Below are 11,338 nucleotides of genomic sequence, written 5' to 3'. Positions count from 1 at the left end.
TCTTGCGAGTTTTTCGTCTTGCGAAGCACGGTTTCCCATAGGAATGCATTGAAAATCAATTAATGCGTTCCTAGGGAAACCGCTTGCCAGGCTGGTGGTGCAGAGAAGGGCTTTTCTCCCCACCGCAAGCCTTCAGGACAGGTACGGGAACAGAGGGGAAGGAGCGCAGCGCTTTCCCTCTGTTCCCGGGGCTTGCGTGGGAGGAGGGTTTTTCCTCCCCACTGCCAACATTCAGAACAGCATTCTGAATGTTGGCGGTGGGAAGGAAAACCCTCCTCCCACCCCAAGTCTTCAGGAAAGCCATCCGAAGCCGGGCGGCGGGAGAAGGTGTCCCCGCCCGCCGCCCGGCTTCGGAGCATCGTTCCAAAGCCGGGCGGCGGGAGAAGGCGTCCCCGTCCGCCGCCCGGCTTCGGAGCATCGTTCCAAAGCCGGGCGGCGGGAGGAGGTCCGAGGACAGTGGGGAAGACGCGCTGCGCTTCCCCGCTGTCCCGGAGATTTCCCTATGGGCTTTCGTCTTGCGAAGCAAGCCCATAGGGAAATTCGTTTTGCGAAGCGCCTCCAAAACGGAAAACCCTTTCGTCTAGCGGGTTTTCCGTCTTGCGAGGCGTTCGTCTTGCGGGGTACCACTGTATTTTGTATGTTTTAATCCATTTAAAACATACCACTGATGAACTGGACAGCATAGTTTTTAAAAGTAACAACAAAAACTCCAAACGGCAAGCATCATTTTGAAAGAGGAGTCCCTGCCCCTTTCTCTCCTATAGGGTGGAATACCTCATCTAAGATAATGCCAGTCAGGCCAACTATAGTATCTTTTTTTCTCCTCAATAATCTCATGAAATCCAGAAATCTATTCAAACAGTCTTCCCACAAGTGATTGCAGGATTATGTGCACTCCAATTTCCAAGCAATGAGAGATTTCAGGGGTGCCAAATACTGAATACAGAAGGGTAACAGGGTGATCCATTTCAGCTGGAATACCTTAACCATCTATAGGGATGTGTGTTTATCAGGACCCTGTTCTGCTTCAAACAAGATAACAAATCTTCCTGGAAAAACCTGTGCGTTAATAAACTGGCAATGGAAAGACTGGAGGTGTCAAAGTTTTCTGCATGCTTAGAGATGAAGGCAATTACGCAGATATTATGCTAGGCAAAGAAAATTTATCTGCATAGGTCAACCTGTGCACTGCTTTGAAAGTGATGCTGTAATAGAAACACTGGGAGGGAATGTGCGTATTGCCAGCGTTAACAAGCATGGCTAAACTGTTCAGCAAAGAAACATGTTTAATCTTTGCTTAAACACAACTCTGTGAATGCTGGCGAGGTCAGGGTCAGTTTGGGTTACCTATTGTATAAGCGTGGGCTGCAAATAGCTTAAGCAGGGCACAACTTTTTTTCTACATATTCTTTCATGCTCAGCTCATTCCAGAATCATTCTCCCCGCGTTCATTTACTGCCAGCTCTACTCAAATATCTCACCAAGCGCTTACCGGTAATTTCTAAGAGGAGAGATGCCAGGGCTTAGATTCACCTACAAAGTCCCACCCTACAACTGGAATAGCATCTTCAATGTGGTTAGATTCAAAATTTCCTTTCCCTAATATAAGAGTTTTCCTCTGGGGCAGGGGGGAATTCTGCCATACTTAAGATGGTAGAAAGGGGTATTCTTGTAACATCACAAAATAGGCACCAAAAATGTACAGTGCAACTCGCACCACAGATCAACAATTAAATACCTTTGCTCAACCTTCAGTAGATCTGTCAGAACTGAAGATTTGTACGTGTGTGTGCCTGCACACAGAGAGCTTTTTTAAAACTGACAAAGCTAGACTGTAACCTGCTTGCAGTTTCTACACCCCTACTTGTAAAACAAACAAACAAACAAAATAATTCCTTTTCCAAAGAGAAATTTCCCTCTGTCTATGTGAATTCCCTCTCTCCCAATTGCCAATACATGTGAAATGACAGTGGATACTTGTACATGCTAGCGTCATACATTCTATCTTGAACTGTGTATTCTTGTTTATTGGTTGGGTCAAGGCAATGGAACTCCACTCATGGGATGCCCTCACTGCAGGAAAGAGGGACCATTTTTTATGATTCTCCATCTTCCCTGCAGGCCCCTGTGACTCCCCTGGAAAGCTGCTCCTAAGGGATAGAGGACCCTCCAGAATGGTATGGGAGGTGGTGGGGGAAGGGAGGGAGAATTGGAGACAATTAACCTCCTCCTTTCCTCCAGCGAGAGCCTCCTCTGGATCTCAGCCCCTTCTGAGTAGGAGAAATTGGGTAAGGGAGACTCGAAAACTGTTGCTGTGTATACAAGTGGTGTCTCAAGAATACTCTGCAGCTAGTACCAGTTGACTTTGGAGGAGAACATGAAATACTCATAAAGCTATAACAGCAGGATCTAACATTCAGAATAATTTAAGAGCTGCTGGAAAGCTTCAATCTCTACAGAAAAATAAAATAGCCACCGCTATATAATTCAACCACTGAACAAACTAACAAACAACAGCACCATTAAAGTTTGTCCCTGTTTAATGCTTGATTTTACAAAGGTAATGTTATTCCAGTTGAAAGACATGTTCATTATGGCAAATAAAACAGAGATCTATGGGATTATTGAAGTAGAAAGACACATTAAAGCTGTTTAGGGCATTGTATTGATTTCTGTTTAATGGCTGTCCTGACATTTTTCAACAGCCAGGTCTAATAAATGTTTGTGGAGTGAAGCTTAAGCAGGTGGAAAAGTTGCCCAGAAAGAGTATTAAGAATAACTTAAGATATCGAATTTAATTGCAGCAATCTGTGATACTTATGGTGCTGGCCCCTTAGTGGAATTTTCAGTATTTAACTTGAAGCATGATTGGGTGATTAACAAGAGTCACTTTAATTAAATATTTTAAATAATTTCCTGAATGATGCCCTGGTTCATCTTATGTAGGTTGACAAAGGGAATAATAAGTTGCTTTTCTAGAAAAACTGCAGACCCCAAGAGAAAAATATATTAGAAAGCTGGCTATCCATCTTGTATTCTCTTGTGGTAGCAAAGCCATCAGCACTGATTGAATGCGGTGGTAATGGCAGGATTGAGTTTTCAAGGCTTCAGGGAACACTGTAGTTGATTTTCTGTGTGGGAAAGGAAAATGTTCAGTTTGGCCAAGATTAAAACTTTGCACAGAAGCAGGCTTAAAACTGGGAATGGTAGATCCCAAGATATAGGAAATCTAAGGAACAGGCAAGGAGACTGAAGGGTTCAGAGACGACAATGGCTTCAATATAAATATATTCAATATAAAGAATATAAAGAAGAGTAGGTGGAAGCATGTAAAAAGGCAAAGGAGGCATGGAAGTGGGGCAAAAGAGAGCTAAAGAGAGGGGTCTCTTAAAAAAAAACACACCTTGATAGCAGAAGGTCTGGAAGGGCGATCTACTACGATGGGAGCAGGGCCTGCGCAAGACATTTTGGCACTTGAGACGAACCACAGCATGGCACCCTCTGCCACCAGGGAAGGCGTGAGTGATTTACATCGGGAACAAGGGTGGGAATAAACTCAACATTACCCCCAGGTTGAAGTGGGAAGCAAAAGCTATCTCTACCGGGGGGGGCAGGCCTCCCTGAATCAGACAGAGTGGGTACAGACCCCAGAGAGCAGCTCCCATCATTTCCTCTCTGGGGTGGGAGAAGACCAGCAGTGGCGTAGCATGGGGGTGCAGGGGGGGCCGGCCGCACCGGGCGCAACATCTGGGGTTAGGGCAAATCCACGGGTTAGGGGGCGCAAATCCACAGGTTAGGGGGCGCAAATCCACGGGTTAGGGGGCGCAAATTACTTGCCTTGCCCCGGGTGCTGACAACCCACGCTACGCCGCTGAAGACCAGCAGTGTTTCCTACTATGCAAGAGGTGCCATGGGGAAGGATGCTGAGGAGGCAACAAATTCAGCCTCCAAGGAGCATGTTGCAGTTGTCACTGCCACTGCTGAGTGATGCATTCCTTCAAGGCTGGATCTGCTGCCTCTGTGGATCCTGCCGCCCGATGCAGTCGCCTCACCTTGCCTCATGGATGGTCAGAAAGGAGTGCTGGGAAACACCAAGAGGAAGTAGAGGAAACTAATAATAGGAAATAGTTACACAAGGGAAATTTGAAGAGCTGAGAACTTGGAGAACGGAACGGCACAGGAGCCAAAGAGCACAGAATTGCTAGGTCCAGAGAAGTGGAGAAAAGCCTGAGGTCCTCAAGTGGGGTGATGCTTCTGCACTTTTTGCAGAAAGGGAAAATTTGCTTCTAATATCTAATTCTCATACAGTATTTAAAATGGAGGGGGCGTCTGTGAAGATAACACTATAATATATATTATTGTGCAGATGAGCTTGATCTTCACGATATCCCAAATATGGCAAGCAGCACTATACTGGTGACATAAATCAGAGATTCAGATGAGGCACAGCATGATTTTGCTGATCGTGCTGCTTCCCCCACCTCTCCAAAGAAACTCAGTATTCTGGGCAGGAAGCCAAATATACAGATTAGTAAAAAGTGTAAACAGATTTGACACTCTCTAAAAGAATGCCCAGCTAACAGAAGAAAACTGGAGAAGATTTGGAGAAAATCCTGAATTGGCTGATTAGAGCTTCGTTACTGATGAAGGAATGTCAGGGTTTAAGATGAAATGAAATAGTATGCCAACAGCATGTAGAAATCCATAAAATATCACTAATATACAGATTTGGATTGTAAGCACCTGTGTCACACAAGGAGAAAATGAACACAAATTAAGTGAGGAACTTCAGCACTTGATCTGTCCAGTTGTAGGCATGCCTCTGTCAGTGAGCTCCAGGCTGGGAGAGGAACATAGATCTATGTTTACTGTCCCCTAACACAACATGATGCTAGAAAGTGGTTGAGCTGTGAGCTAGACACATGGGAAAGTGATCAAACTACCTCTTCCTCACCTCCAAACTTTCCATGGATTTGTTTTTGCAACATACTAACTTGGTCCCAAAGTTGTATGCCACCTCAAATGATTCATTCATCAAGAGGAGAGCTGTTAGAATACTATCTGACCCGGTATTACCTATTCTGACAGGCAGTGGCTCCAAGGATCCATGAAGAGGTCTTTGACAATAGGAGGCCCTGCTATGCATCCTATCACCAAAAAAAGTTCCATGGGTGGCAACATGAGTGAGGACATTTTGAAGGTGAAACTAGGCTCATCCCTGGTGATATTTAGGTGAGCAGTGAAAACAATTCTTATTCCACGTGATATTTAATCATTGTTAAAATATGACTGGAAAGTTGTTGTTCTTTAACTTTGCTCCTTTTGATTTTAACATTTTAGTTTTTGTTTTTATTACAGTGGTACCTCTGGTTACATACGCTTCAGGTTACAGATGCTTCAGGTTACAGACTCCGCTAACCCAGAAATACTACCTCAGGTTAAGAACTTTGCTTCAGGATGAGAACAGAAATCATGCTCTGGCAGCGCGGCAGCAACAGGAGGCCCCATTAGCTAAAGCGGTGCTTCAGGTTAAGAACAATTTCAAGCTAAGAACAGACCTCCGGTACAAATTAAGTACTTAACCCGAGGTACCACTGTACTTGGGATTCTTTATGTGTGCCACTTTGAAGGCTCTTGTGACGGTTCAGAAGCTGGGTAAAATGTGTGTGTGTGTGTTTTGCAAATAAATATAAAATAAATCACCTGCTACCTTAGCTGATTGTTTTTACTGGCGATGCCACGAATTCTACCACTGAGCTGTAGTTCTTCCATAAACTACCTCAGGAGTGGCCTCTTGTTGGCCCTCTCAGGCTTAATGCAGGAGCAGGAGTAGCAAATTTCCCACAATGCCCTAGATGCTATATCAGGGGCATGCTGGAAAATTAAAATTGCAGCTCCTGCACCCAGCTTGGAGGCTTCAGAGCAGTTGTCAGTGCTGTTGGCCCTGCACTGAGGCCTTGCAGCTGCCTCAGAATGACAGGTGCTGACTGACACATTACAAGTATGCCAGTCAGAAGCACCAGCCCTATGTGAACATCCAAATGGTTGTCACAAATTACCTGATAACATTACAAAGATCAGAATGATGCTAGAATCAAGCAGAGATTTCTGAACATAACAAAAGCATGACAAACCTGTTTACAAAATCAGAAAACGAGTGAACATACCATGAACGTCGTATCACTGATAAAACATATCATCTATCTCTGCCTTGAGATGATGGATGACTGAATTATCAGGATTGAAAACATGGTCCATATGAAATGTAAACTAGAGGCAGAAAGAAGCAAAGGTTACAGATGTCAATTTATAGCTAAACTTCTAGCACGATTGTTAAGTAAGTCAGCCATTTCAGATAGGTTTTTTTTAAAAAAACAGACACACACTAAAATCTCCACATTCATCTGCAATAATCTCCTTAAAATTTCCATAAAAACACAATACTCAGTGTGAAGAACATAATTGCTACAAAATGAAAATGGCACTTTTTTCCTTTAGGAAGTGGGATGGGGAGGAGGAAAGACAGACCAGAGCACTTGATTAAGCAGACTATAAGAGCCAGACATAATACCATTAACACGCTGTTCCAAAGCCATTCTGTTATAAATTAGTCATCAAATGTGAAGGACAAAATAAGTTCCCCTATACAAGAAGTGTCAATTCAGTAACATTTTTTTAAAGCATAATATATTTTTAAGGAGTGTCCTTTACTGTAAGCAGTTTCTTTTAAATCCTCCATTGTTCACAAGGTTGCAGGGCCCTTAATGCTAAGAAGGAATGCCAATTATAAACCTTGTTAAACAACACTTGCTCCATTACTGGTCCATATCCCCTCAGACAAAATAGCTTGATGAAAGGAAGCAATTCTTTAAAAGAAAGGAAGAAACACAACTAAAAGGCAAAATTAGCAGCAAATTGTGCCTCTGTTCATTTTTTTCCTCGTCCTTTTCTTCAGAAAGCAATAAAAATTAAAATGAGATTGCTGCAACCATAGAAAGAACATATGACAGACAAGTCTCTTTTCTTTAAAGACTTTATTACGTAATCAAAACATTCTACAATATAACAAAACAAAGAACCAAGTGGTGACTGGCCACTACAGATCTGTGATGCACCGTAACATAGAAAGGCTTCATCCAAGATCAAGCAAGAAAATTGGAATATTATTTTCATGGAAGCAGAAAAGGCTAACACCAATTAAAATCAAATTTAGTGGGAACACACCAGCCATGAATTTGTTTTTTAATATACTGGACATCATTGGCTTAGTCCATTGGCTTAGTAGTGTCTCGTGAAACACATGTAAAACGAGTCAATTTTTATGAAATTGCAATATGCAGGGCCTTATTAAACCAGACGATAAGGGAAAAGTCCAACGTATTTCTGCCTCCCTGAGAAATGGTCGGTCTGGCTGTAACCAACAAATATACGAGTTATACAAATCAATTCTTCTATTTTCTATCTAGTTTACAGCGTAGCGTTTTGTAGGGGAGGGGTGTGGTTTTGGCTTAACAATTCTGGTCTATTCCTCTCCGATTTGTTTGTATGGTTTCATTTTCCCCCCCTGAGATTCAATACCCATCCAATAAGCACATGACATGATTGTGTGCGTCAGCGCCAAGGCCACAGCGAACCCGTTTCCTGTATGCATGATCTGCTGCATACCACAGAGGCAGCTGTGGGAGAACATGCATGTCCTCTTACCATACCCACCAAACAGTAATGCAGTTGTAAATTATGAAGTGCAGGTGACTCTCCATCGCCAGGATTCCCCGCTCTGTGCTATGGTCACTTCCCGCAGTGAGTTTCAAATTTACAACTACACTCAACCTTTTATCTACGCCAGTAAGGCAGTAGCCTGGGCACATGTCAGACGTCTGCGCACAAGAGCACTTGGACTAGCTTTAGAAGCAAAAGAAGAGCCCTGCTGGATCAGACCAAAGGCCTATCTGGGCCCACATCCTGTCCTCACAGTAGCCAAGAAGATGCCCATGAGAAATCCTCAAGCAAGAGCCAAGGGCAATAGCGCTCTTCCCTCTTGCAAATCATTGACTGGTATTCAGAAGGACGCGGTCTCCGACACTGTCAACAGAACATCTCCTTCTTCTCCATTGATATTTTGCATAAATACGTCAGTAAGGATGTTTTGCCACCCTGCAAATCAAACCTTTATGTATATGGAAAACTTTTAACAATACCAGGACCTAAGTATAAATCCATTCAGGCTCCCAAATAAGCACATTACCGAAATAAACTGTAAATGAAGTTAGTACAGCTGAGAGCTGCATCGTACCACCCCTTACTTCTCTCTTACACCAGGAGATGTTAGACTTCAGCTCCCATCAGCTGGGAAGATCTGTATCCTGAAAAGCAGGATATAAGTGACTAATAAAGCCCCAGCTAGCATGGCCAATGATATGGAACAACAATACCCATCCGCCAGAGTTTTCCCATCCCTGTTCCACGCAGTGACTGGAGTGTACCCAATCAATGCATGTACCCACTTTGTGTACACACAGTGGAAAAAGCATACTGTACTTTCATCACCGTTTATCACAAGATTAAACACAAGGGAACTTTGTGTGGTAAGACACCAATATTTTGACTATGTTTTTTGCAAGACCGATACTCATCTGTGATATTCTTCATCAGTTGGTTTTCCTACCAATGAGGTAGATAACTGTTAACTCAGGAATCACCAACCTGATGCCAGTGGGAGTAATTGCATCTATGCTGACTTCCCCCAGCAACTCCAAAGCTTCTTGTGCTTCCCCAACATTTTTTTCTCCCCTCCCATCAGATGCAGAAGGGAGCAACTACTCCATAAACAGCACATAAAGGTAAAGGTAAAGGTACCCCTGCTGGTACGGGCCAGTCTTGACAGACTCTAGGGTTGTGCGCCCATCTCACTTAAGAGGCCAGCGCTGTCCGGAGACACTTCCGGGTCATGTGGCCAGCATGACAAAGCTGCATCTGGCGAGCCAGCGCAGCACACGGAACGCCGTTTACCTTCCCGCTGGTAAGCGGTCCCTATTTATCTACTTGCACCCGGGGGTGCTTTCGAACTGCTAGGTTGGCAGGCGCTGGGACCGAGCAGCGGGAGCGCACCCCGCCGCGGGGATTCGAACCGCTGACGTTTCGATCGGCAAGCCCTAGGCGCTGAGGCTTTTACCCACAGCGCCACCCGCGTCCATACAGCACATAGAACTGAGCATACAGCACATAGAACTGAGCAAAGGAGTAGGGTTTGCATAATTCCCACTTCCTCTCTCTATGCATTTTCCCCCAGGCTAACTTCTGCACCCAAGCTGGAAGGAGGGAGAGCGCCCTGTAGAAAATGTTTTCAAAAGGACAGAGAGGAAAACATAAATTGGTGGGAAGCAGAGGCAGCCAGACCCAATGCAAGGAAAGAAGTGGAGCATGTCCCCTTTGGGAATGGGGAGGTGTTCCTCTTCTCTCTGAGGCTGGTTTGTGTGTCTTGGGAGAGAGAGAGGGATAAAGTTTGGGTGCATTTGTGACTGACCATGCCCACAATGGCAACCATTTTGTGACAGCACCTTCAGCAAAATATTGATTCCAAAATGTGATCATGGGCCCCCAAAAGCTGGCAATTCCTGTAACCCAATTACACAAAGCTGTTTCAAAGAAATAATTATTATACCCGATAGCATTACAAAAAAATATTTTTTCTGCATAGTTCTTGCTGCTTATTTGCTGAATTTTTCATGGAGAGTAGGTATAAAAATAAAATGGGTAAAGTCTAATAATAATAAAATTTGAATGCACAATGTAAAATTTTAAATCCTGTGGGGAGAAACAGCATTATACCACAAAAGAATAACCTTGTAAGTTTAGAAACAAGTTGTCTTTCATTCTCTTAAGTTGAAACAAGAACAACAAAAATCACATGAGGACTTTCATTTGGCTTAGCAACTAGGAAAATCATAAAGCAGCTTTTTCTTTTTAAGTGCTTAACCCCCATCCCCAAGAGTAATGACTTTGAGACCTACTTAATGTGAATGCGCTCAAAAAGCCACTGCTTATGAGAGCAAAGCTGTCATTCCGAAGATTTATACGCACACACGGGCTCTCAGCATGAATGAAAGATTGCATTGAGCCGCTCCTCATCATATGATGCCTCAGATCAATGTAATGCTATTAAGGGCAGTAGTTGGCTAAATCCAAGCATCTTGAAATCTGAATGCAATAGGTACAAAAGTAGTCAACTCTTTAAAAATAGCAAGAAGTGGTTTGTCCTCTCTCTCTCTCAGCAACATACAGGTAACATTACATAACTTAAAGCCAAAAGATATTATTCTCAATTATTCCATCCTACCTACATGAAGGGCATATTCTGCTAAATGAAATCCTACTTTATTCTGGCTGAAATTCAGCATACTTCTATTTTAAAGTAGCTTAGTGCTGCTGATCCCACAAAACTAATCTTTACAGCAGGTAAACTTAAGTGATTTGTGGATCTCTTAAGGAGATTGGAGAAACTCAAAATCAGAAAGGGCAATTTACTTGATTGAGGAAGTATGCACCAATGCCTTTATTATAATTCTCCACCAAGTACCAAGACACAGTTTTGACTTAGAATCGACAAACATATCAAAATGTTTCAGGGTGGAAGCATGTATGGTGGCATTTCACAACTGGACGCACTTCCACTTCAGTAGAGTTTTTTTATTTCATCAGAATTAGTTTGTTGTTAAATTATTGTGGGGTTCCCCCAAAGTAGCTTATTGAAGTTTTCATTTGCCTGGGCTGCTTGAAAGGTATTTAGGAACAGGGTGTTACTAACTTCCGTCCTGTTAGGCAGATATAATTATTTAGAATAACCTGGTTGTTTATTTAAAGTACTAATATGCTGCCTTTCAGTTCAGAGACCTCCCAAGGCAGCTTACAAAAGACAGTTAGAGGTATAAGCATAGTGGAATAGTTTAGCTTTATACGCTTAGCAGGCACATTGTGCTTCCATATGATTTACAGTGCTTCCCATCCAGGCCTTCTGCTGCTATTCTGAAAGAGCATTGCCTGTACTCCCTTATGATGTACAATGGGACAGCCCCAGCTCTCTTTCTGGACCTATGGCTGAGAGAAACAGTAATACCGGTAATTAGCAAACATGCCAGTGTGAGTGGCAGAGAACACTTTAGTACTGAAGTCCAAGTGGAAGCAAAAGCCTGCAGCTTGAAAAAGCTTGATGCAAATGAATCCAGTGTATCATCAGGTTGGGTTTTCAATGTATAGGAAACCCTGGGCTGGGTTAAACTATGTAGGTGTGCTAGCAGGTGCCAGAACACAGTGGGACTTTGCCCCCTTCCCCTGCACCCCC

This window comes from Podarcis muralis, chromosome 3, assembly GCF_964188315.1.
Source record: "Podarcis muralis chromosome 3, rPodMur119.hap1.1, whole genome shotgun sequence".
NCBI classification, from domain to species: domain Eukaryota; kingdom Metazoa; phylum Chordata; class Lepidosauria; order Squamata; family Lacertidae; genus Podarcis; species Podarcis muralis.
Note: the sequence above shows the minus strand (reverse complement) of the source record.